The following is a 22,980-nucleotide window of genomic DNA, read 5'->3' on the forward strand; positions in this document are numbered from 1 at the left end:
GACTTCCAGCACACAGACCTGCTCTGCCCTCAAGGAAGTCGGGGAGAGCAGAGATGGGGCTTGCAGGGGACTCCAGGTGCCTCTAACCCAGGCGTGTTGGGGTAACTGGTCTCTGAGAGGCGCGTCTCTGGGATCTGATGCTCCTACGGGCCCTCAGAAGGTGGAACCAGGCATCAGCATGTGTGTGGGCTGAGCCCTGCTTGCGTTCCACTCACACTCCCTGGGAGGCTGCCCAGGTGATGCCCCCTCTCCGCTGACACTGCGACTGGCCCAGGGTGTTGGTGGAGCCCCCACCCCCATGCCTTCTCTCCGGCCTGTTGCTCTGTTTGCCAACAGATTTCCTGCACAGGAGCTGGGAATCTGGGAGCAGAGTTTACAGTTCTGCTCATCAAGAATAGTCGGGAACTTGGGGCTGGAGCGATAGCACAGCGGGGAGGGCGTTTGCCTTGCAAGCGGCCAACCCGGGTTCGATTCCCAGCATCCCATATGGTCCCCTGAGCACCTCCAGGAGTAATTCCTGAGTGCATGAGCCAGGAGTAACCCCTGTGCATCGCTGAGTGTGACCCCCCCAAAAAAACAATAAATAAATAAATAAAAGAATAGTCGGGAACCCCACACACTGACTCCTGGTCCCCGCTCCCAGACACTGGGGCTGGAGAGATGCAGCTAGAGAAGGTGGGGAGGGGGGGGCAGGTCCCCAGAGCCACGCCAGTGGGCAGCTGACAGGCATGGCGGGGGGGGGGGGAGAGGGAACGGTGAGCTCCAGCAGGCTGACGGGAAGCAGTGGGCAGCCTCTGGCGTCACACTCCGGGGCCCCCTTCTTCCTGCCCTGTGGGCTTCAAGCCTCTCAGTTCTTTCCTACCCCAAACTCAGGCGCTGTTCACATGACTGGCTTTCTGCGAAGAATTTCTGAAAGAAAATGGAAAGCAGCCTTCCGGCTTAGGTGTGGGCCTGGGGCACCAAGACACCCATGAGCGCGGCTCACTCGGAGTGCTCACAGTCTTCTGAATGTCGGTTTCATTTCAATAGTGTCAATTTCTTTGTCTCAGATTTGATAATGCTGTTCGAATTCTGTCAAATGCCCAGTTATTATGTATTTCAAATTTCATTAGTTGCATTATTTATTAAGTCCAGGAATAGTGCCATTTTGCTTAAACATACTTTTTTTTTTGCTGTTAGAACTTTCAATCAAAAAATGGTAAAGAGTACAACAAAATATCATATGCCCATTATTAGCTACAGCATTGATTAACACACATCAATCTGTTTTCTTCAACACCCAAGCCCACTTCTTTCCTTGCCTCTGGCCGCTTGATTATTTTAAAGCAAATTACAGGCTCATGTCACTTTATCTTTGAATATTTCAATCTCTAAAAAGTGAGGATATTTCAAAAACCTGACCACGTGCAATTTTAACACCTGAAAGTTAACAATTATTCCTAAAACCATCAAATATTCCATCATCTTCAAGGATATCTGAGTCTGGTTCTATGCCAATGGCCTTGATGACGGCATCAAACACGAAAATGACACATCTGTCTTTAGTGCCTATTTAGTGGATTTATTTAGATCAAGGTCCAGAGTCCATACATAGACTGCATTTGATTGATAACCTCTCCAGCTCCTGCCCTCTGTCTTTTTCTCATTTAATCAATTAAATTTTTGCCTTCCTTCCTTCCTTCCTTCCTTCCTTCCTTCCTTCCTTCCTTCCTTCCTTCCTTCCTTCCTTCCTTCCTTCCTTCCTTCCTTCCTTCCTTCCTTCCTTCCTTCCTTCCTTCCTTCCTTCCTTCCTTCCTTCCTTCCCTCCTCTGTTTCTCTCTCTCTCTCTCTCTCTCTCTCTCTCTCTCGTCCTTTCACACCTGGCAGTACTCAGGTCTTTCTCCTGGCTCAGGGATCAATTTTTCCTTATGTCTAATGAGAAAAGTAAAATTGATTTACCTTCTCATGAGAGAGTTATCTCAATAGAAAAAATATTCTCAAGAGGCTGGAGAGAGGGGCTAGAGCGATAGGTAGAGATGGGTAGGGCGTTTGCCTTTCACGCGGCTGACCCAGGTTCTATTCCCAGCATCCCATATAGTCCCCTGAGCACTGTCAGGAGTGATTCCTGAGTGCAGAGCCAGGAGTAACCCCTGTGCATTGCCGGGTGTAACCCCCCAAAAAAATAAGGAAAAAAAAAAGAGGCTGGAGAGAGAGTACAGTGGCCAGGGCACTTTCCTTTCATGCAGTTTACCCTGGTTCAGTCCCCTGCATCCCACCTGGTCCCTCGAGCCTGCCAGGAGTTATTCCTGAGTGTAGAGTCGGGAGTAACACCTGAGCACTGCTAAGCCTTCCCCACCCTCCCCCGCCCCAAAGAGAAAACTACGCTCATGCTACCTACTGTTACCACTGTAGGGGTCCTGGGGCAGTTCTCCAGTGGCATGCTAGCAGTCTACTTCCACACCAGTGGGAAACCCAGCGCTGTGCTTCCACTGCCGTGGCTGTGCAGAGGAGCGGCCTACACACAACACTACCATTCTCTCTTGCTCACAAACAAAACAAAGCAACCTAAACCAAAAAGGGTAAATGGCTGGTTGAAGTTCATGTTCGGGTGGTGCTACGAAGGCCCTTCAGCAGAGTTCAGGAGTTCTTGGGTGGCGACCTGCGGGCCAGGAAGGAGCTGTGCTATGTGGTCAGTCCATAGCCCTCCAGAAAGCTGGGCCTGGCAAACCACATTAGCCAGGCATTTCAGAGAATACTCGTGTTTAATGACCATGTGCGTTTCTCCTTCTGTAATTATGCCAAATGTGTGGGGCAGATTGGTATTGTTGGGGCCCAGAGTTGGCTGACTTCCAATAAGGTTGCACAGAGAGCTGAAAGAATGAGCAACCTCTTCATCTACATACAACGAAAGCCAAGACAACCAGGGTGGAGGATGGCGTCAGTGTTCACTGTTGAACTTAAACTCCATTATTTCCCCCGCCACCGAAACACAGTTTTCTGTGTCACTGACATTTTCTTTGGTCTTCGAATCAGTCGATTGAATAGCTTGGCAGAAGAGGAAGTGCTTCTGTACAAATAGGTTGGTAGTTTTCACCTCTCTACTGTGACATCAGCCGGGGCCGGGGCTGCTTGCCTGGCTGTCAGGCCATTGTTGCATGCATCCGTGAGCGTTGACTTTAAGAGAACTTCCACATATTTAAATGAAGGACTACAGTGGTCTGTGACATCACCAAAGATGCACACCTCCCATTGTCTTTCTTGCCTTGGTTAAATTAGATTAACAATGGAAGCAGCTGGTCAAATCATTTCCCCTTCCTTGTAGCTACTGAACACTGAGTGTAAAATGTCTGATACTCTGGTGTAAATAGAAGCATCGTTATCTTCCTCATCTTGTAGTGACTCTCCCGCCTGCTCATCAGAATCTTCATCTTGTCATTTAATTTGCTGAAATTCTTGATTTTTTAAAAAAGACCCTTCTGGTTTGGCTTTCAATATATTTCCCACTTTTTCAGAATGTTCATTGTTGAGGCAACCATTTACCATTACTTCAATGCGCTTTGGGGGAAAAATACATCATTTCTGAAAGAACATCTGAGTCTGGTTCTGTGCCAATGGCCTTGATGATGACATCAGACATAAAATGCCACATCTGTGCAAGAAACTCAGGCCTGTGGACTCTGGCACATTCCAGAAGAGGCATGGATTTGCCTGCCAACACTTGAATGCCATCATGGAAATGAACTTTACGTAAAGGGACCATCAGTCCAACACAGGTGTATCCCACAAAGCTTTCCTTCAGCTGCTGAACATACCAAACCAGCCCCTAGCAAGCTGATGCTTTTTCTTTCAGCCCCACAGTTTTGATACCAAAATGTTGCTGACCTCCAAGCTTCACAAATTCCCAACCATCGTCATCACTCATATTCTCCATGTCTTGGGTATCCAAAACGGTAACTCCAGGCTTTATGGATATGGTCTTCATGAAAGGCCTCATAAGCACTGGCAGGTATTGCTGAAATTCTTTCCCAAGAATCTTGCACACAGTGAGAGTGTGTAAGAGACCTGAGGTTCCTGACAAGCTCTGTGTCATTATAATCTATCAGGGTCTTCAACAATGGCTGCATCACATCTGATGTGTCTGATGTGTCTTGGATGACTTTTTCCTTCCTAATAGCCTGACTGATGTGTCTGTTGCTTTCAATAGTGGGGGTTTTTTTGTTTTGTTTTTTTTTTTTTTTTTGGTCTGAGAAGTCTGAGTTTGTTTTGAACTGCATTTTTTTTTTTTTTGGCTTTTTGGGTCATACCTGGCGATGCACAGGGGTTACTCCTGGCTCTGCACTCAGGAATTACCCCTGGCCTGGCGGTACTCAGGGGACCAAATAGGATGCTGGGAATTGAACCCGGGTCTGCTGCATGCAAGGCAAACGCCCTCCTCGCCGTGCTATTGCTCCAGACCCTTGAACTGCATTTTCAATGATGTGTTAAGTCATAGTGACTCTCTGAAGTATCTGCAGCTGATGAGAGCGATTTCATAACTTGTTCCAGAACTAATTTGGTGCCTTTGTGAATCAACTCCTGGAATTTCAGGACCATGATTGAATGAATGTGTTTCACTAGGTTATCTAGATAGGGGACCAGCTGGGACTGGGCAGTCCTGGGGAAGTTGGGGAAGTCCTGGGAGTGTGGCCACGCATGTGCTTGTACTTGCTGATTGCCTTTGTCTTCCTTGGTCTGCAGTAGAGCTGTAATCAGCTTCTCAAAAAAGTTCTTTTGGAAAACAGATAGAAAATCTATAGCTCTCTGTCCTACAGATTGTAGGCTACATACCTTACTCCTGGATGAAGATCCTGAAGAATCAGAACTGAATTTACTGTGTCATACAGAATCTCCTCAGTCTGCTGGTGGCATCCTTCACCAGAAGTAAGGCCATTGATCCTCCACATTCAGGATTTCCAGCCAGGATTCTGAAGCTTTTACATGATGTATTCCTTGAAAATGGGCAGAACCAGTTTTCCACCAAGACTACAAGCCATTTTGCCTAAAACAGTCTCATCTCCAAATGACATTGGTGTCAAAATCATCAACTTCTAGTTTGTCCACATTTGCCCAATCCCCCTCTCTTCAAGATCAATGCTAACACTTAAAGTAGTCTATGCAGTCGTATTGAAAGCTTTTAACATAACAGCTGCAGTTTCTGAGAGGGTCACAATTTTTTCAAGGGTGGGGCAGAGCTGCATATTACTGGGGTTAGAATCTCCACACAAAATTATACTGAAGTAAAGTAGCTCCTACGTGAGGATGCGAATGCTTTGAAACAGTATCTATAATCTCAACAAGGGATGTTAGGGTTGAATTGTCAATTCTGGGAGCACAAGTCCCTTATAGTCTGTAAGAATCTAGATAACAGGTCTGCCAAATGTTTGAACAGGGAACTATTTTGCTTATTTGCAAATATAAAAAGCAGTTGTGTCTTGAGCAGATAATGAATAGTTCTGATCTGGATCAGTGGATGTTCTTGCATGCAGTGACCTATCATCCACTTGACCTCTAACTCATGCTGTGGTGGATTCCCGGAAATCACAGGCAAGCGTCAGAAGATGTGGAGAATAGTTCCCTGAAGTCTCCTATTTGGAGAGCTAACCAAGTCAAAATGGGGCTCAAACTTTCAGGTCATTGAGGGTTGCCATCCTCATCTGTAAAATTTCTGTCCAATTCAGCAGGATTACCACAACTTTTTTTTTATGTGTTTCCATTTGAATAGTCTTCAGTAGTTCACTCTTGGATGGCAACCTGAACATCGGAAGGAAGAGCTGGGTAAGCGTCATCAAACACAGAGGACAAAAGAGATCTATAGCCGTTTGTGAACCTCAGTAGCTGTTGTATTTCTCATGGTGTGTAAGAGGAATATGATCTTTGGCTGGCCTGGGAGATACTCAAAAGTTTTCTCTTCCTGTTTCTGGACCATATTGTCAGGGCTGGGCTGGACTGATAGCACAGTGGTAGGACGTTTGCCTTGCACAAGGCTGACCTGGGTTTCTCCACCTCTCTCGGAGAGCCCAGCAAGCTACCAAGAGTATCTCGCTCGCATGACAGAGCCTGGCAAGCTACCCATGGTGTATTCGATATGCCAAGAATAGTAACAATAAGTCTCAATAATGGAGACGTTACTGGTGCCCCCTCGAGCAAATCAATGAGCAATGGGATGACAGTGATGACAGTGATTGTCGGGGCTGAGAAGGTTTCCCAGGAGCAAGTAGGACTGTTTCTCCTCCATTGTGGCCACCGCCGCTGCACCGAGTGAGCAAGAGGAGCGAGGGCTGTTCATTTGCTGACTGAAGGAGCCAAGTTGTCTGTGCCGAGTTTCCTGGGTTCTGAATTTGACTGCGCCCTCTCACTGTCATTAATGAGTCTCTGCTCCCAGTTTCCCTGCGACTGGTGGTTAGATCTGGAGTTTTTAATCAGAGTCCTGGGCAATTTTCTATAAGAATATTTCATGATTCATTTTAATTTATTTGTAAACTCTCTGGACATTTATTAATACATATGTGAATCTTTTTGGGGGGCCACACCCAGTTGTGCTCAGGGATGACTCCTGCCTCTGTGCTCAGGTATCACTCCTAAGTGATGGGTGAGCTTCGGGCCCATTTGGAATGCTGAGGATAAAACCTGGGTCAGCTGTGTGCAAGGCAAGTGCCCTTCCCACTGTACAATCACTCTGGCCCCCCAAAACATAAATCTTTATATTGTTACTTCTTATTTAAAAAAATAAAATTTTTAGTGAATTACTTTTTACCATATTTACTGAAGTACTGGGATTTACAATGCAGTTAATTATAGATTTCACGCTTGTGTCATTCCAACAGCACACCCATCACCAGAGAGCATGATCCTCCCCATCTGTATCCCAAGGGCCCTCTAAGCCACAACCCTCTCCCACGTAAGGTCAGTGCTACAGACATAATCTCCAGTTCCAATGACTTTGGCCATTTGTTGTTCCCTTACTTTGTTTCTTTATATTCCATGTATGAGATCACTGTCACTGTCACTGTCATCCCGTTGCTCATCAATTTGCTCAAGCAGGCACCAGTCTCTCATTGTGAGACTTATTGTTACTGTTTTGGAATTTTAAAAACAAATAAGAGACAGATGGAAAATGTGTGCTTATATCCCTCCAGTCCTTAAACATGAGGTTGTCTTGTGTAGCCATAATCCTACAGTTATACCTTCCCCTTCTCATTTAATATGCTCCCTGTGATTATAGAATCTAATACATTGTCCTTTTGCAGCTTTGTAGCACTCCACTGTGGTCACAGGCTTTGCTTTAGTTACTCCGGACCCTCTGGCTGGAAATGTGGATTTCCAGTCTTGTTTTTATAAACAGTCCTACAGTGAATAGCCTTATGTCATCTTATAATTTTTTTTTGCTAGCATGCCTTTGGAAAAGATTCCTAGAAACAAAACTGCTGAGGTTAATGTTTATATAATTTTGCTAAAGGTCACCAAATTCTCTTTCACAGCGTGGTGCCATTTGGCGTTCCCTTCTTTGTCTATGTTTTAAAGAGCAATGTGACTGCTGTTAATGAAATACAATAGAATCTAATTTTTTTTTAGAAAATAATGTGTAAGACTTTATTTTTTAATTTTTTTTTATAATTTATTTATTTTTAATTAGTGAGTCACCGTGAAGGTACAGTTACAGATTTATACATTTTTGTGCTCATGTTTTCCCCATACAGATTTTGAGAGCCCATTCCTTCACCAGTGCCCATTCTCTACCACCAGTAAACCCAACATCCCTCCCACCCTCCCCAGTCCCGTCTCCCCCCACCCCACACTGCCACTATGGCAGGGCATTCCCTTTCATTCTCTCTCTCTGATTAGGTGTTGTGATTTGCAATAAAGGTGTTGAGTGGCCATTGTGTTCATTCTCTAGTCTACATTTGGCACGCATCACCCTTCCCCCGCATGACCTCCGACCACATTTTACTTGGTGTTCCATTCTCTGAGTTGCCCAGAATGAAAGACCAGCCTCCAAGCCATGGAGTCAACCTCCTGGTACTTATTTCTACTAGTCTTGGGTGTTAGTTTCCTAGTCTATTATTAATAGAATTTAATTTTGAGGGAGTACAATCTTTCAAGAAATTTTAGGGTTTCTAGAGGAGATGTTGGAAAACACAAAACATAGAGACACACGCGGGGTCACTGGCTTAGATGTGGCCACTTGGGTTAGGCTTGCACGAGTCCCTATCACTGGCTGGGTGACTCTGGACAAATCACTTAACCTCTCTGGGGCTTGGAGGGAAAGCAGCATGACACATGAGTGATGAGATAATGAGCAAAGGGCCCCTAGTTCTGTCTGAAGCTGATAGACAGCCATGAGGGAGAAATTATTACTTATTCTTGCTACGGCCACAGATGCCCTCCCTTTCCTCAGGCATCTGAGTGGAGGAAGCAGCCTCCAGAGAACTCAAATGACGGATCCTCTTCTGGACCAGGCCAAGTGGGCAGGTTGGGAAGACCCGTGTGGGGTGACAGCTGCCAGGGCATCTGCCAGGGATGGGGCCTGCTCCACCGTCCTGTTCACAAACGGTCACATGCAGAGCCAAATGTGGAGCAGCTCTCACAGGGTGAGAGACATTCTGAGGTGGACACGGAGCCCTGTCTTGAAAGGCGGGACCACCAGGGGACAGAGAGCTGGGCCTCCTCCTCATCTGTGACTGGGAGTTGTTTTTATGCAAGGCCTTCGGCCCTTTTCCATCAACTGTCCTGAGGTACTGATTGATCGCTGCTAGATGTAGAGTGAGCCCGCTGGCTATTCTGAAGCCTCGATGGCAGGGCAATGACACCTGCCCCGTGATGCTGTGTTGAAGTATCCCAGCCCAGGAGGTAAACTACTGCTTCCTATTCACCAAACCTATGAGAATTTTTTTTTTAAACCAGCAGGTACAATAAGCTTGTTTTGGTTAACAATGTTTTTTGTTTGTTTGTTTTTTCTTTTTGGATCACACCCGGTGGGATGCACAGGGGTTACTCCTGGCTCTGCACTCAGGAATTACCCCTGGTGGTGCTCAGGGGACCATATGGGATGCTGGGAATCAAACTCGGGTCAGCCGCGTGCAAGGCAAATGCCCTACCCATGTACTATCGCTCCAGCCCGACAATTTTTTTTTTTTTTTAGGGGCTGGAGCTATAGCACAGTGTGAGTAGGGCGTTTGCCTTGCACGCAGCCAACCTGGGTTCGATTCCCAGCGTCCCATATGGTCCCCTGAGCACCGCCAGGGGTGATTCCTGAGTGCATGAGCCAGGAGTAACCCTTGTGCATCTCCAGGTGTAACCCAAAAGCAAAAAAAAAAATTGGGGGGGTATTTTTTTCACTATGGCAGGCACTTTGTCTCTGTCCCTCTTCCCTCTGTCTCTCTCAGTGGTGGCTGCTTGAGCACCAGGCCTCCGAGGAGGATATGCTACTCAGCTCCAATTATTTTAAGATTTTCTTGAGAGAAAAATGTACTTCCATAGAGTTCCAAACTCCCCAAGAGAACCAAGACACAGGCCACTCTGGGGAGAGAGTGGAGGGACCTGCTGGGATCTTCAGCCCACCCTCGACCCTCCCTCCCAGCTCAGCCTCCTGGGGGTGTCGTGCCCACCAGAGACCAGCCAGCCTCAGTCCCTCAGGCTCCCCAGCCCCGTAGTGCGTGAGTCATGCACCCCTTCCCGCCCCCTGCCTCTGAGTTTCGATCTTCACCTTCACGAGGCTTCTCAGTTCTTCAAAACCTGGAGCCCCTGTCTCGTTGGGGCACTCTGTCTCTGGGAAGGAGTGGCCAGTTGCTCACTCCTGCATCTGTCTGAGCTGACCACCCAGCTCGCCATCCCCTGGCATTTCAAATTCGCAGTACCTGTTGCCCCAGGGGGAAGGTTGGAGTCTGGCGGTACCTAGGAAAGCACCGTATGATGTGAATAAACCCTCCGACCCTGGGCAGAGGCGCGCTAAGCCCCAGGCCATTCCTGGTAAAACGTGCTGGGGGGGGGAACGGGGGGAGGGGGAGCATCTCCTCTCCCAGGCCCTGATTCTTTTATAGGTTCAAGGGCCCTGGGCCCTGTCCACTGGGGCTCCAGCCTCGCAGCAGGGACCCTGTCTGCACCCGGCCACAGCCCATGGGGGCCCTGGGCACTTAGATGGCCCGGATGGAGAGGAAGGCTTATGGGTCACCGTGTTCGAGACCCATCTCCTCACACAGTCTGTGAAATAGAGGCGGGATGAGGTGGGGAATCTCACAATTACTTGCTTGGGTTTTGTTGTTGTTGTTGTTTTCTTTTTTTTTTTTTTTTTGCTTTTTGGGTCACACCCAGCAATGCACAGGGGTCACTCCTGGCTCATGCACTCAGGAATCTACCCTGGCGGTGCTCAGGGGACCATATGGGATGCTGGGAATCGAACTGGGGTCGGCCTCGTGCAAGGCAAGTGCCCTACCCGCAGTGCTCTCCTCCAGCCCCCTCACAATTACTCGCTTGGAACACACCAACCAGATGCAAATGAAATGTGTGCGGTGAAAGGCGGTAAACATGAGAGGCGTAAAGGCTGTCCCTCTCGCTGCCAGGGTCTTTCCTGCCTGCATGAGCATCGCTATAACCACTTACTTACTCACACCGTACTGCACCCCAAAGTCCCGCCCGCCCCCGCACCCCTCCCTCGCCTGCGGGCTGCTGGACTCTGAGGGATCATCTGAGGACAGTGGCTCAGCGCTTTGGGGGTGCTGTCCACCCGATCTGAGCGCCCAGCACAGACTTGTCTGTCTTATGCTTCCAGCTGCCAAGAGAGGTGGGTGTCATCGTGACTACATCTCGAAGTCGAGGGAGTCTCAGCCTGGCGGGGCCAGGGGACTGAGCGTGCGGGGCCCCACAGAGATGGCTGCCTGTGGCCTTGGTGGGGGCATGGCCGTGCCCCCCACTCACTGAAAGCCCACTCTGGGATTTCTGGGATGAGGAGACCCAGCCACTGCCCTGCGGGAGCTCCAGGCCTGACAGTGCTGAAGTTGCCCCAGGCCCAGGCATTGCCTGGCAATGGCTCCTGAATGGGCAAGAGGACAGAAGTGACCTCTGCTGGGCTGCCTATGCCTGGGCTCACAGCTTTGCCTTGGAGGGCTCAGACCTTCTAGAACTCTCCCCTGCAAGGGCTAGTGGTGGACTTCAGGGAGGTCAACTAGGGGTACACTGCCGGGGGGTTCATGGGCCTGACCTGTGCCTTGGGGGTGGGGAGGCTCTCAAGGGAACGTGGAGTGGAGGAACTGGGCTGTCGTGTGCTTGCAGACACGCATCACCACCCCCAGTAGGCTCCAGAAGGGGGGGGGTTCTGCTGATGTCCCCACCCCGTGCCCTCTACTGTGCCTGGGAACAGCACTTGGGAACATTCCGGAGCTGAAGAGTCTGTGTCCAAGGTGACTCTGAGCCGCAAAGCCAGCCAGGTGGAGGCCCTGCAGGCGGCGTGTGGGAAGCTGGGAGGAGCCTTTGAAGATGAAAGGGGAGGACAAAGACTCATCCTGGCACTGTCCCTGGGGACGCTTGCCCACCTGAGTCCCTGGGGCATGTCCAGGAGCCCCTGGGCCAGAGCCCGTCACTTCTGAATGGAAGCTCGGGACTTCCCGGGTGTGCTGGAAGGTGCTGGCCACTGGCAGGGGATAGCAGAGAAGGGGCAGAGGAGAATCTACCCCTGGAAGACAGTAAAGAAAGTGGCGCTCTTCACTCACAGCCTAGTCACACACTGGTGACTCCCCTGGAATGACACCATCAAAAAATGGGGAGAAGAGATGAGCAGGAACTTCCTCAAAGAAGAAATAAAAATGGCCAAAAGGCACATGAAAAAGTGCTCTCCCTCACCAACTATCACGAAGGTGCAATTCCAAACAACAGTGAGATATTGTTGAGACTGGCACAGCAGAAAGAACACTCTGTGTTGGCGTGGACGGGGGGAGAATGGGGACTCTGGTTCACTGTCGGTAGGAATGCTGACTGGTTCAGCCTCTCTAGAAAACAATGTGGATATTCCTCAAAAACTGGAGTTTGAGCTCCCAGATGACCCAGCAATGCCACCCCCTGGGAATATACCCTGGAGGCCCGAAACACACTGCAGAAAAGCCAGCTGTACTCTGACGTTCGTTGCAGCGCTATTCACTAGAGCCATCTATTCTCTGGAAACAACCCAAGTGCCTGAGAATAGATGAGTAGACAAAGAAACTATGGTACATCTACACAATGGAACAGTGCGCAGCTATTAGGAAAAATGAAGTCACAGACTGTCTTAGCGACAAACTGTTGGGAAAGATTCTTACCTGGAGCCCCAGGTCCACACTGTTCGTTACGGAGGATCTGATTGGCTGTCCCCTGCTGCTGAGCAAGCCAACTGATGGAACAATGTGGCAGCTTTGAGCAACATGATTACTTGAAATCAAAGGTCAGCAAAACCATTTAAGTCATGCCAACCTAGGCCCTGAGGCCTTCTCATAGGTCACGGTCCCTCCCCTGTCACCACTAACACTGGTATGAGGTAGGGAGGGCCTCCTGGGAGCTGCAGGCACGCAGCGTCCACAGCCTTCATCCACTGTATTCCAGTACCCCTTCGCTTGTGAAAATGTCTCCGGTTATTGTCAGGGGTCCCTTGGGGTGACAATCGTCCCAGCTGAGGACAACCCCATCTATTATAATTGCACAATATCAAGTAACTCCTGTTTTACGCTGAGAGACACTTGTAATTGGGGTATGTGTACATGTTTTAAATGCAGTGGGAAGAACACTCCTAGGGCCTCTTTTAATTCAATACAAATTTTAAATTGCACACATGCACGCGCGCGCACACACACACACACACACACACACACACACACATGTTTCACAGCAGCGGCCAAGCCAATGCATTGATACTAAAATTTGTGTGTAGGTCATGTGTGTGGGTGTGTTGTTTTCATTAGAATTTTAAAGGTTAGGAAAATCTTCATATTTGGAGCATTCAGAGCCAGTGTTGGCAGATCCCTCAAGCCCTGAGGGTGTCAGGTTCAGAAATGCGGGTTCTGTTAGGAAATGGCTGGAGAGAGGCCAGGGTTTGGTGGTGGTACCGTGGGCAGGGACATCCCGGGTCTTCATCAGACAGAGCCTGGAGGGGGCGGGCTGGGTGTGCAGGGAAGCAGGGCCTCTCGCTGGTGGACGGAGTTGAGAGGTGGAGAGGAGAAAAAGAGACGATGCCTTCTGCCCCTTGCAGTGCGAGGAGAGAGCCCAGGAATCTGGACGAGGCCGGGCCAGGAGGTTAAGCCCAGAATGATCATAATGAAAACAGTCTGTTTGCACCCTTGGATGCTTCCAGAAATTCCCGGGAGCAAGTCCAACGGGGAGAATCCCAGGCGGAAGTGCTGCTGGTTGGAACGGTGAAGGCCGTGTTGGGATGGAGGGATGGAGGGGTGGAGAACAACCCTCCTGGCTCTCAGGGCTGGGGACACTGGCCTCCCTGGGAGTGATGGGGAGCCGCCCATGCCACGCTGCAGAAACAACAGCCGGCTCCATTGGTCCTGAGAAAAACGTCTTCCCTGGAATCAATTTGCTTTCCTTGCGGTGAATACGGCAGTGGAGAGACGGACTCCGGCTGCTGGGGGAAACCCGGCCTCAGTGGGGCCGGGCTGTGTTCCCACACCCACGGGAATGGCAGTGCGCACCCGCAAAACAGTCCTAACAATGGCACGGGGCTCTACCTGCTGGCCGCGTCCTTGGCTTCTGAAGTTATTCTCTGCTCCAGAGAGTTCTCCTGGAGAGGTGCCCAGCACAGGGCAGCTGAACTGCTTTCTTCTTCGCCGACTTGCAAACCAGAATGCCCCAAAGTAGAGAGAGAGTAAGAAGGAAATTGCCTGCCAGAGAGGCAGGGGGTGGGGTCGGGTGGGGGTGGCAGGAGGGAGACAGGGGACACTGGCGATGGAAACTATACACTGGTGGGGGATGGGTGCTTGATCATTGCCTGAAACTCAATCATGAAAGCTTTGGGGAATCTCGTGCTTAGGTGACCTCTGTAGACCGCCTTGCACATGTCGGATCTGAGGGTCAAGAAACCTTTGGAATGCTCAGGTCCGCCTCCGGCATCTCACAGATGAGGCCTCTGAGGCTCCACGTGGTCACCCTGACCCCCCTCCCCGCCCCACCCCTGCACTCCATGTTCTCTGAGAACACGACTTGGCTTCCGATGCGGGGCAGGTTACTCAGGGGGTGCCTGTCCCCCCAGTGTCTGCAGGGCAACAGCGAACGTGTGGGCCGGGTTCCCGCCCCCTAATCAGCCCCCCTCCCCAAAGAGCAGTGCTAGGGGTGCGGTGGGGTACAAGGCCGTGTGGACAGCTGCACAGTGAGCGGGGGCCTTCAGCGGGCAGTGGACACAAAGGGGGTCCTTTCACACTCCAACGGTGGCGCTGTGGGGTAGCTTGGTGGGCCCCGAGGGGATGCCACCACCTAACTCCACCGCCCCCCAAAGGCCCCCAGGGCTCTCTAAGCCGGGTCCAGTGGATCTCCCTCCTGAATGTCCAGCAGACCCCTATTCCTGCCGCTCTTCTCCAGGGCCACTGCACTCTGGAGGGGTGACCCGGCTAACACCCCCACCCCCCAGGCCCCCATGCCCCCGTGCTGGAGAGAGCACGCAGGACCCCACGCTGCAGGGTCAGGCTAGCAAACACTTTCAGACCTGGTCTGACGCCTCTTGGGGGCTCTTGCTGCATCCCCAGGGGACAGAGAACCCCAGTGCTGCAGCTGCTCAGTGTCACAGCTAGACTGCCCCCCTCACCTCATTATCTCTCCCCAGGTGCTCCTGGCGAAGACTCCAACATTCAAAAAGTCTGGTAGCTTCCAGCAACCTCCCTGCCCGCTCTGGCATTGGCAGAACAGCCATTTGGAAGTCAGGAGGACGAGGTGGGGGAGGGGGGACCGTGCTGTTTCCTCCGGCCCCCTTCACTTCCCTCCTGAGCAGGCCGGTGCCTGGGCGCCCCCCCCCCCCCACCTTTGTCTCAACACCCTCCACCCCCCCACCCACCCGCCAGACCCAACCACGAGGTTTCCTGCAGGCACTCCAGGCTCCGGCCTTCAAGGGCCCTCCTAGAGCTCTGCTGACCCTGGCCGCGGGGGTCTTCCTCTCCTTGCTGGAGGGGATGGTGGGGAGCACGGCAGGGGCCCCTCTGGGTACCGCCCTGAGGGGCTGCCTGGCGCCGCGCCACACCCGCCCTTGGCTCAGTGGGGCTCCAACACAGGAAAGAAGGAGCCTTCGCCCCTGGCCTCGCAGGAGGCAGAGGTCAGCACATTCCAGGGCCTGGCCTTTCCGCCTCACTCAGAACTCAGCAGACAAACGGGCTGGGCCGGGCCCAGGCACAGGGCGGAGACCGGCAGCCTCCTTTCTGAGGAGCGGCCTCCCAGCCTCAGCTGTCAGGGACTCCACCTCCTCAGAGGAGGGTTGCAGGCCACTGGTCATTCCCGGTGCTGGCTGAGCCGTGTGGATCCAGACTCACCCACCTCCGCCCTGCCCCTCTCTGCAGGTGCTTCATACTCTGTGCCCTCGACGCCTCCTCCAGGATTTCTCCAGGGTTTCTCATGCTGCTTCTCTGTCCCGTAGGCCCAGCTCTCCCCTCCCTCCCCAGGAGCCCCCGGCATGGCTGCCCCTTGGTTCTGTGCCCTGCATCTTTCTGCATGGTTCATGACCCAAACCACAGGAGGCCTGGCATGGGCTGTCTGTGCCCGCCAGGCACAGGGGGAGGTGCCGACTGTCTTTCCTGGGCAAATCCAAGGTTCTAGCAGGATGTGGGTGGGCTCCTAGGAGGTTCTGCCCCACCCCACGTGAATGGCGTGAAAGAGGTCACTGAGGAGGGAGTAGTGTGGACCCCTTGCTGAGAGGGGTCTGCTGGAGAAAGTGATTTCCTGTCTGCCTGCGACCCAGGTGGGCAACCCAGGTGGGCTGTAGGGGCAGATAAGGGGCCAGCTGGCTCCGTGGGGTCTGCCTACAGATTTGCAGGGAGCTAAGCTGGGGGTTCCCCAGAAGCTGCAGGCCAGGCTCTATCCCTGGTTCCACTTGACCGTCCTTTTGGGGAAAGGGCAGAGGAGGATCCAGAGGTTGTGGGTTCAAACCTGTTCCCCACCTTCTCACTGTTTCTCCCCTTTCCTCATCCGTAGTGGGGGTGACTGAGCGGTAGCAGAGGGTTCCCGGGAGGTCAGCCGAGGGCTGAATGTTTTCGAAAGGTGCGGTTGCAGCAAGAACAGTTCTGCTCTGTTCCTTCTCTGCAGAATCACGGCCTGGAGGTGAGGGCCAGGGGCAACGGACATGGCCCACCGTCAGGACACTGGCGTCCAGCTGCAGTAAAAGATGGCAATTCCAGTGCATGGGGCTCGGGGCCTGGGGAGCAAGCAAAACTATGTCAGGGGCCGTGTTCCTTCCCTCCCTAGCCCGGGCGTTCTGAATATCCAGTGGGCTCTGACCCATGGCCAGTGCGGGCCGGCCCTGGGCAGACAGACCCACTCAGCTCTGTCCTTGGAAGGCCCCGGTGCAGGGAAGCCTGAGCCCTGACAGCCCCCCGAGAGCTGCCCTCCTCAGAGAAAAGGCTGCGGGTGACCCCCAAACGAGAGAGAGCCTCTGTGTCCCCTCCACCAGCTCCTCCCTGGCTCCCTAGCCCCCCTGCCACCAATCCTGCTCCACAGGGAACTGCATGCAGACAGCTGGCACATGCAGCCTGCTAGACCCCAACCCTAGAGACACTCTATTAGCCAGTCCCGCTGTCCTTCCTTTGGACACATGCAGAAACCTGCCGGCAGTTGTGGCACACCGCCCCGGGGGTGCCTGTGTGGAGAGAGGGCCACAGGGGTGCCAGGAAGTGTTTGCAGGTGACGGGCATCCCCAGAGCCTGACTGTGGAGGTGGTCAGTGGGGATGTGTGGACATCAGCCCGCCTCTATTCTTCACTTGCTGTGCCCTTGAGTGCTTGCCAGTGACACCTTCATCAAGAGCAGGTATACTCAGGGGCCGAAGCGATAGCACAGTGGGTAGGGCATTTGCCTGGCATGTGGCCAACCCGGGTTCGATCTCCAGCATCCCATATGGTACCCCCAGCACCGCCAGGAGTAATTCCTGAGTCCAAAGCCAAGAGTAACCCCTGAGCATCACTGGGTGTGACCCAAAAAAGCAAAAAAAAAAAAAAAAAAAAAAAAGCAGGTGGTGGTCAGGGACTTCCTCGAGGCCCTCAGCAAGCGCTGTGCCCACCGTTGACTCAGCTGGGGCATCAGTGCCACCCGCACGCCACCCCCACTGTCTCCCGGAGGCTGCATTGACCAGGTTTAGCCAGCACCGTGCCCTCTCAGCTCAGCCCAGAGTGCGGCCACCCTGCAGAAATGACTTCGGCTACATTCAGAGAGTAGTTGGGCGGCAGCTGGCGCCAGGACGCAGGGCCAAGCCCCACAGGAAGGGGCAAAGCCTCGACTCCACCACCGTGTTGGCGTGTCTGCGGGCCCAGAAAACAGCAGAGAGCTGGAAAGAAGCATTGATGTTAACCAGCGCCTGCACGTGACGTGTTGAGAGACTGAGTCACGGGGTGAAGCCATGTTTCAGGTTACACAGAGACACGACTCACTGGTACCCTAATCGAGGGCCCAACCACAGTCCCAAAGATGAAACCCAGCCCTGGGGGCTCTGGGCCCAGGAGACTCAGCCTTCTGGCTGCAGGCTCTGGCTTGGGGCCACATCCATCCCCAAGCCCTCCCCCACTCAGGGCCAGGGGCCTCAAGGTGCTTCTGTTCTCCTGTCTCCACCTCTGCTCTGCAGGTTAGGGGTCGAGGGCTCAGAGCCCCGGTCTGAGGCAGGTTTCTGGGGTCCGGAGAGGCCTGACGCGAGCTGGCCAGGTCTGGGCAGCTGTAAGTTAGTTGCCCAGTGCTGGCTGCCGTAAGTGGTTTTTGGACAACTTATGATGGGCACGTTGTTGTTTTCATTTTTGTTTTTGTTTTTTGGGTCACACCTGGCGATGCACAGGGGTTAGTCCTGGCTTGTGCACTCAGGAATTACTCCCGGCGGTGCTCGGGGGAACCATGTGGGACGCTGGGAATCGAACCCAGGTCAGCTGCGTGCAAGGCAAACGCCCTACCCGCCATGCTATCGCTCCAGCCCCATTACGGGCACGTTGTTAACTCTGCTTTGCCCCATTTTCTTGCCTCAGTGCTGCTCTGTGGGAACACCAGGATCGGGCTCAATCACCCTCCACACACAGACTTTCAGAAGGGGAGGAGGAGGAAGGGGAGAGAGGAGAGGAGAGAGGCCGGGGAGAGGGAAGAGGGGGAGAAGAGGAAGGAGGGAAAACAGCAGCTGCAGCAGCGGAATCTGACCCGAGCAGCATCTTGTCCCGGCCACAGAGCTAGTTCTAAGGCCTCTTAGCCAGCATCTGTTCTCAACACAGTAGCTCTGCGACCCTGTGGGATGAAAGTTGCACTGTGCCCCAACTGCCTCCACCAGAGACCCCCGCTCTTGGAAAGAAGTGGGGACCCCACATCAGTCGGTACCTCTGATAGGGTGGACTTATGACCCCCTCCCCTCCCGCTCCCCTCCCCCTCCCAGCTCCAACCACAGGGCCCCTTTCTGTCCTGACCCAAGATGCTCCTACCTCAGGGACTTTGCACATGCTTTCACTGCCTGTTCTGGCTTCTCTAGAGATATCCACATGGCTGAACTTCCCTGAATTCTCATGTCTGGACTGAAAGGTTTTGAACCAAAGCAGCCAGGAGACCTCCTTCTGCTGAGACCTTTCCTGCCTGCCCCATTCAATCCTGTGACCTGCCTCCCCCCATCCCAGGAATTCCCCATCAGCCCTACCTGTCCCATCTCCCGTTTCTGGAGCACTTAACTCTTCCTAATGTGCCATAGTTTACTTATCACAAGTAAACTCCTCTAAGTCAGGGATCCGTGTTTGCTTTATAGAATGATGAACCCCAAGTTCTAAAACAGCCCCCTAAGCCGTGGTATAAAACATGCCCCTCCCTCCTAAGTGTAGGGTGTGGGATTTCTGTGTCTCTGTCCTGTGGCATCACCCAGAGCCAGCACCTCGGGTGACCTCTTGCCTACCAGGGCTCATCTCTCCTACCCCCAAGCCCTCCTCTGCTCATTTAGACAGGCGAGGTGCCTCCCGGTTCCGCAGGGCCCCTTAATCTGTTCAGTCAGCAATACTGAGTCAAACTCCAGGCTGTGGGCCCCACACAGCCCGCCGGGGTGTTGAAAGGATTCACCCTCCCAGGGGAAGTGTCTGTGACACGTCCCTGTCACACCATGCCAGAGAGTCTCACGTCTTCTGCAGAGTAAGGGGAGGGGGGGTGGAATAAACAAGTGTATTTCCTCAGCAAAACAGGGCCACCCACGGACAGGCTCAAACTCGGGCCCGCTAGAGTGGCGTGCTGGCCTGTCCTCACGAAGCCGTGGCACTCGCTTGAGGAGACGCATCTCCCCATTTGGCTGCATCCTGACAGGAAAACAGAGCCCCCCTCCCTCAGCCCCTCCCTTCCCTGTGGCCTGGACGCCCCAGGACACGCCCTGACTCCTCTGGGGAAAGGGTCTGAATTCCAGTCCCTCAGCCTTGCTCCCCGCTGCCTCCACGCAGGAGAGGAAAGGTCAGCTCCCCGGGGCCAGGAGAACAGCCAGAAGCTCACCATCCTGAAGTGACAGGGTCCCGCCGCTGGCCCCGGGCCTTCGGCCTCTGGGGAATCTCGCCTGACCATGGCCCTTCAGCTCTGGGTCTGAGATCGTCCCAGTCAAGTCTTTTCAAGGATGACTTCCGGCGTTTTGCTCCTTCCTTCACACTGCTCTAGCAGGCTGACTGTTCTCGGACAGACGCTGAACAACCGGCTGTGACCTCTCGTCTATTTGTGCAGAGGATCCAGCCCACATGGGCTTTTCCGGACAGTCCGGAGAAAGGAATAACAGCCCGTGTTTGTGGATGGGATGGGCTCAGAATGACCTCCCATCTCTTGTCCTGCCAGAGAGGGAGATGACTAAGGGGACGGCCCTGGGCCGCACGCGGCAGGCCCCGAGGGTCCTGGGCAGAGGCAGCCACGGGGCCCAGAGCCAGCCTGTGTCTTTGCCTCGAAGCCTGAGTTCAGCAGCACCTTCTGCCAGGGAATTTCCTCGTCGCCGTGGGTGCACCACATGAGCGTACAGGAATGCATCTGAAAAAGATGTTCTGGGAGTTCCCAGTGGCAGCCACACAGTCGCTAGTCATACCTCCTACTCGGACCATCTGAGCCAGTTGGAATTCAGAATGATGTCCCGGGAATCGAGATGGATTTCCATATTGTTCATTTTATTTTTTAATATTTGGGGCCACACCCGGCCATGCTCAGAGGGTACTCCTGGCTCTGCACTCAGGAATTATTCCCGGAGGTGCTCGGGGGAACCTACGGGATGTGGGTGATTGAACCAAGGTTGGCCATGTTGAAGGCGAACACCCTACCTGCTCAGGCCCCAGTTGTTAAATATTTTTAATTTAAAAGTTAGAATTGGTGGTGGTAGTGGAGAGATAGTATAGGGGATAGAGCATTTGTCTTGCGCATGGCTGACCCGGATGGACCCCAGTGCCACATATGGCTTCCCAAGACCTCTTTTTCAGGAGTGACCCCTGAGCACAGGAGTAAGCCCCAAGCACTGCCAGGCTTGTCCCACAAACAATTTTTTTGAGGAAGTTGTGGGCCATACCTAGGAGTGATCAGGGACATTGCCTGGCTGTGCTCAGGGATCACTCTTGGGGCTGATTCATATGTGGGGGACCGTATGTGACATCAGGAACTGAACTGAGGTTGGCTTCCTACAAAGCAAGTACCTGACCCCCTGTACTATTCCTCTGGGCCCCTAAGTAACTTTTCATTTTGATTAAAAATTTTTTTAATATTTTTAACTTTTTCTTTGTTGTTGATTTGGATGCTGTGATGTATAATACCATTAATGATGATTTCCTGTGTCCATAATTCCAACACCACACCCCTCATCGGTGTACCCACCACTCTCCCCACAAGGTTCCCAAGACCCCTCCCTTTCCACCCCCTACCCCAAGCTCAGTTTTGTGGATCAGTTCTCTCTCGTTGTGTTGTCCTGGCTCTGTGTTGTTACCCTGATGTGTATCTTTAAGTCCCACATATGAGAGACATCATTCTGTATCTGTCCCTCTCCTTCTGGCTGACTTCACTCAGCATGCTAACCTCTAGTTCCATCCGTGTCTCACCAGATTGCATAATTTTGTTATTTCTTACAACTGTGCAGTATTCCATTGTGTAGATAATCCATAACTTCTTTTTTTTTCTTTTTGGGTCACACCCGGCAATGCACAGGGATTACTCCTGGCTCTGCGCTCAGGAATCACCCCTGGCGGTGCTCAGAGGACCATATGGGATGCTAGGAATTGAACCTAGGTCAGCCGCGTGCAAGGCAAACGCCCTACCCGCTGTGCTATTGCTCCAGCCCCTATAATCCACACCTTCTTGATCCATAGTTGAGCCTCTGGGTTGTTTCCATCACTTGGGTAAGGCTTACGTACAATTTTGCAATCTAGATGAATTTTATAAAGTTGTAAAAGTGTGTCCAGCAAAGATTTCCAATAATGACAGCTGAAACCACACGGAACAATCTGTGGTGGGCTGAATGTCCCACCACCCCCCGCCACCCCACCGAATTCAGCACCTGTATTGACCTATAACGCCTGGTTCTCTGAGCACCACTGGCTGAGCACCACTGGCCATCCTCCCTAGGAGGGCAGCTGGCTGGGAAAGAGGCAGGGTGCATAGCCAGTGTGCTGAGGGCTCTGTTTCAGTGGGTCCACACTGGCTGAATCCACTGGCACTTGCACCGGAAGATCTTCTCTTGGGGAAGAAGCAGAGGGAGCAGCAGAGAAAGAGGATGTAGAGGGATGGAACAAAGTAGGGGAGAGGGGCTTGGGAGAAGGGCCTGTCCACAGGAGAAAAACAAGAGTTGGGGGTCCCTTGGGTGAAGCACCCTCCTGGCATTCCTGGGCTCCTGGCAGGGTGGTTTGCATTTGGCCTAGCACTGACCTGCTGTGGACTTTGGGCCGACATGCTGGTCCTCAAACAGACGGGCATGATGGGATCCTTTCCCCAGGCTGTTGTGAGCACCATGTGGGGGTGGCATTTGGGGTCTAGGTGAGACAAGTGCTCCCAAACCCTTTTAGCATTGTAAGCGAGCAAGCATTGCGGACTCCATCTGTTCCTCCCAAGTGCGTTTCTCAGAGCCACACTCCCCCCTTGGCATTCCTCCACGAGGTGCTCATGAAATGGGTGTGTGAAGTACCAGGTGCCATGATGAGTGGATGTGTACGTGAACAAGCATTTCCTATGACAAGTATTTCCTATAACCTCTTTCCCTTTGGTCTTCGCTCTGCCCTTCAACCCTGAGACTTTTTTTCATGCTCCGCGTGTTTGATGTTGAACAGGTCGAGTTAGAGGTGGATCTGGGGAGAAAACAAGAGCTCCCCTGGGAACACACCCGGGGCTCTTCACGCCCAAGGAGAAGAGTGAATCGCAGGCCCGATGATCTCGAACTCTGCCCACAACCATAAATTTCTCCTAACTTACTCTCCCAGAGGTATGGAAAATGTTCCTGGAGCGAGCAGATGCCATTGGGCTACATTAGCACGTGACAGGGATGAATGGAGATGTTACTGGTGCCTGCTGGAGCAGTTGATGAGCAATGGGATGACAGTGGTACAGTGATACGGTGATACTCTCCCAGACAGCCCAGTGAAACCCCCCAACCCCTGTCTGAGAGGAAGATAGTATTTTGAACATGAGTCCAGCTTCTTCTCAGGCGTCTAGCTCTCGAGAATCTCCTTTTTCTCACATCAACCCAGTCTCTCAAATAATTGGCCTTCAAGAGGTGACACTTGAACTTTGGATTCAGTGGCAGAGGGAGAAGAAACCACTGGGCCCTCTAAAAAGATTCTTGAAGCTTCATATACCCCTTCCTCCTGCT

At 52.5% G+C, this 22,980-nt stretch overlaps 1 pseudogene; it reads right to left on the bottom strand.

Annotated features, from left to right (window-relative positions):
• Positions 1 to 2,593: 2,593 nt before the first annotated feature.
• Positions 2,594 to 5,666, bottom strand: LOC101555253 (importin-5-like; annotated as a pseudogene).
• Positions 5,667 to 22,980: the final 17,314 nt, after the last annotated feature.

Source organism: Sorex araneus, chromosome 2 (genome assembly GCF_027595985.1).
Source record: "Sorex araneus isolate mSorAra2 chromosome 2, mSorAra2.pri, whole genome shotgun sequence".
NCBI classification, from domain to species: domain Eukaryota; kingdom Metazoa; phylum Chordata; class Mammalia; order Eulipotyphla; family Soricidae; genus Sorex; species Sorex araneus.